General features: G+C 38.9%; 1 non-coding gene across 1 annotated transcript; it reads right to left on the bottom strand.

Annotated features, from left to right (window-relative positions):
• Positions 1-2,688: 2,688 nt before the first annotated feature.
• Positions 2,689-2,795, bottom strand: LOC141602866 (small nucleolar RNA R71). Its single transcript, XR_012524772.1, has one exon. It is a non-coding gene; the product is annotated as a small nucleolar RNA R71 (small nucleolar RNA).
• Positions 2,796-4,390: the final 1,595 nt, after the last annotated feature.

The raw sequence follows: 4,390 nt of genomic DNA, 5'->3' as shown, positions 1-4,390 counted from the left end.
ATTCGCACCCCCCCCCCCCTCTTTTTTTTTGTTTTTTGTTTTTATATATCTATAAAACTAGGGTAAATCTTTTAGGTAGGTAGTGCACATGGGTAAGATATGGTAAAGATTTTGGTGGATATATTTTATAGCATTTTCGGCCAAAAAGATTATAAGGAAAATTATGACCAAAAAGATGGTTCGTTAAGACACAAAATATACATGACTAGCAAACGGAATATTCTTGTAATATTGATGTGACCATAATTAGCGCATATTTAGTCCCCGAATTAGCCTTGTTCCCATGCTTTTTAGTGCATATTTGGGTCATTTATTGTCTTTAGTTCTTTGTTTCGCATATTCTTTGAGGTTTTGTGTCCTTGGTAGGAAAGGAGTGCAAACCTTGCATTTTCATGGCAAAATGAGACTAAATTGATTGAATTCAATGACCAAGCATCAAGGAGAGACAAGATTATAAGGCCTTTGTACATATTATAGTACTTGGACAATGATGAGGAAAGATCCTTGCATCCCCAAGGAAATCCCCAAGGATTTTATGAAGAAAAGGGAAGAAAAGAAGAAGAAACAAGACTGAGCAGCAATCCGTGCGGATTGCCAAGAAGACGCCCGTCCTCCACCTTCACAATCCGTGCGTCTTCTACCAAAGACACCCGGGCAGCAGCCACCAGAAGACGCCCGTCTTCTCCCAAAGACGCCCGGGCAGAGACTTACGAATCCGGCCGTCCCGAGCCTGAGACGCACGGATTCCAAGACAGCGCAAATTCGTTTCTTCAAGCTTCAAGAAAGATGCCCATCCTTCAGAAAATACCGGCGTTTCCTTAAATAGGGACTTAATCGTCATTTAAGCCCTTAGTTAACCCTAATGCATCCACCTAATTTCCACTATAAATACCCCATTAGTCTAATTGGAAGAGCATGTTCTTCTTATCAATTCTTAGAGTAGTTAATATCAATCAAATCTCTCTTTAGTTTTGTAATCAACAATTAATCAAGTTTTAATATAAATTTTATTTCCTTAATCTCTCTCTTGTTCATCCTTTATTTTGGGTAATTGAAGATTATTTGGGTTATTATTGGGAGATTGACAACCTCTCAATCAAGCATCAAGTACTTCTTTTATTCTTTGCTTTATTATTGGAATCATTAGTAGGTATAATTCCCTTAATCCTTTTTTAATTATTGTTAATTACTTTCATTTATTCATCATGTTTTACTTTGTTTGTATGATTGACAACCTTGCTAGCATGTTCATCATGATAATGAGTGAGTAGTCACCTAGCTAGGGTTAATGGGTAATTAGGGGAAACCAACATGGGGAATGATTCATGCTTAAATTAATATGCTTTTATGGTTTATTTGCTTGCTTGTTTTGATCTCAACTCATGCACATGTTATGTTTGATGAAATACGAGCCTGTGAATCCTTGCATTTTTTACCCATCACCTATCTTTTCAATGAGACTTGTAAGACATAAACCAACTCGAGTCTCATTAGACCATGCATGTTGTTGAGTAGGGAAGACTAAGTCGACTTGTAGTTGTTGTACAATCTAATTGATTCGGCTCCGGGACCCAAACTTTCCTAGGATTGTAAGATATAACCCAACTCAATCCATCACAACAATAATTGCTTGCTTATAATTTGAGAACATGTTTGTATGATCAATTCCCATGAATCCCCTATGACCTCATGACACCCTAGTGCTTTTTATCAATTGTTTACAACCCTTTTGATTCATCTTGCTTGTTTATTTTCATTGCTATTTAGTTTAGTGACCTTCTACATCAACCCAATTTGTGACACCCTTAAGGCACCACTAGTTTCAATAGAAATCTCATCTCAATTCCCGTCCTTTGGGATCCGACCTTTACTTGCCTCTTTACTAATTGTAGAGTTGTTTGTGAAGCTATAAATTGTGTTTTGGTCTAGGTGCTCCTAACGACAAGTTACCGAAAAGATTTAGTCCTGACCAAAAATGGCGCCGTTGCCGAGGACGGTGTTAACTTGATTTAGATTTTCTTATATTGTTATTAGTTGTGTCTTTCTTTGCCTTGGGGAAGTAAAACTCCTCAAGGTTTGTTCTAATTGTTTTCGAGTTGTTTGATATTTTGCATGTCTAGAAGGTCACAAGGTGACTTGTTACCTTTTGATCGTGAAATTGAAAGGACTTTGACAACCAATAGAAGACTTGCTAGGAGAAATTTGAGAGGTATTAGTGAGGTTGTTGATATTCAACCAACTATTGAGTTCATCAACCCTTTTGCAAGAGAAGGTGAGGAGAACCCAACACAAAATCCAACACAAAATCAACCCACAATGCCTAAGTTTTCATCACATTCCGTACCCAGCGAGGATAACCTACCCAATGGTACTCCCACACCACAACATTTGACCGGAAATTTCATTGCTAAATCCGCATTTATCCAATTAGTGGAAAGGAGCTAATTTGGGGGGATGCCTAGTGAAGACCCTCATTCTCATATGGAAACCTTTTGTAACTATTGTGATGCGATTTCTCAAACCGGTGTAACTCAAGACCAAATTCGATGGGTGTTATTTCCTTTTTCTCTAATTGGCACCGCGAAACAATGGTTGAAGGGCCTTGATAAGGCCACTCTCGGGATTGATTCTTGGAAGAAGTTGGCTCTAGCTTTCTACAAAAAATTCTACCCATCGGAAAAGACTAACATGCTAAGAGCCCAAATTACGGGTTTTAAGCAAAGGGATGAAGAATCTTTGTATGAAGCTTGGGAGCGGTTCAAAGGAATTTGTCGCTCATGTCCTCATCATGGACTTAGTGAGTGGTTCTTGGTACAACAATTTTGGAACGGTTTATATGAAGATTCAAGGAACATTCTCAACATGGGATCAAATGGAATGTTCACCGAAGTTGATGACAATCAAACTTGGAACAAAATTGAGGAAATGGCGGTCCATAACTCACAATATAGTATACCTCGCAAGGCTAATAGAGGAGGAAAGCATGAAGTGGACTCCGTTACTCAATTGGGTGCTCAACTTAGTGCTCACATTGATACCATCAATTTGAAGTTTGAAAAAGCTATGGCTAGACTTGAAGAAGCCTCAAAATCACCAAAGCATCATGTTAATGCCATGACGACATCTTCATCAATCCCAAGTGGGATATGTGAGAATTGTGGAACTTTGGGACATGACCAAAGTGAATGTAGGGGAACAAATGAACAAGTGAATGCTTTCCAAGCATACAAGAGTGGTACCCCTTATTCTAACTATTACAATGAAAACACCAAATTCCATCCAAATCTCTCATACAAAAGCCAAAATGTTCAAAACCCTCAAACAACATACACCCCACCTCCCATGAGAAACCAAAATCAAAGACCCTTTTACAACCAAAACCAAGGTTACCAAAATCAAAATCCATACAATCAACAAAATGACCAAGGTTTTGATGTTCAAAAAGCTGTCCTTCAAATGCAAAAGAATCAACAAGAATTTTTCATTCAAATGCAAAAAGATAGTCAAGCAAAGGAGACCACCATCAACAACATTCTATCTCACACCAAAATGTTGGAAACCCAATTGACTCAACTAGCATCTTCAAGCTCACAAAAGACAAAAGGGGCAATTACCACCTCAAAGTAATCCTCCAAGACATGAAACGGTTAGTGCCATTCACTTGAGAAGTGGTACAAGGTATGAAGCACCGAAGAAGCAAGTTGAGGATGAAGTTGTGGAAGCTAGTGATAAAGAAGAAATTGTGCAAAACTCCAAGGATGGAGAATCATCAAAAGAAGAAATTTCAAAGAAAAATGAAGACAAGGTCAAGGAGAAGAAGCCCATTGTAATTAGACTTCCTTTTCCAAGTCGTCAAGCCAAGCCCAAATTTGATGACCAACTTGGAAAATTTATGGAAATTGTGAAGAATTTGGAAGTCTCAATTCCTTTCACGGAATTAATCAATCACGTGCCGGCCTATGCGAAATACATGAAAGACATCCTCACAAAGAAGAAGTCGATCCGGCAGCTTGAGACTATCGCCTTCACTAAGGTGAGTAGTGCAATATTTCAAGGGAGTTCACCTCCAAAACTAAAAGATCCGGGAAGCTTCTCAATACCGTGTACCATTGGCGACACCACGAACAACAAAGTCTTATGTGATCTAGGGGCTAGTGTGAGTGTTATGCCGTACTCGGTGAGTAAAAGTTTGGGGATGGGAGAGCTTAAATGCACCAATATCACACTCTAAATGGCCGATAGATCGACGAAGACACCATTAGGGATATGGGAAGATGTTCCCATAAGAATTGGGAAATTTTCATCCCGGTGGACTTTGTCATTGTTGACATGGAAGAAGACTCCAACATTCCAATCATCCTAGGAAGACCTTTCTTACACACCGCGGGTG

The sequence above is a fragment of the Silene latifolia genome, chromosome 9 (genome assembly GCF_048544455.1).
Source record: "Silene latifolia isolate original U9 population chromosome 9, ASM4854445v1, whole genome shotgun sequence".
Taxonomy (NCBI): Eukaryota; Viridiplantae; Streptophyta; class Magnoliopsida; order Caryophyllales; family Caryophyllaceae; genus Silene; species Silene latifolia.
This window is presented reverse-complemented; position numbering and strand designations above follow the sequence as displayed.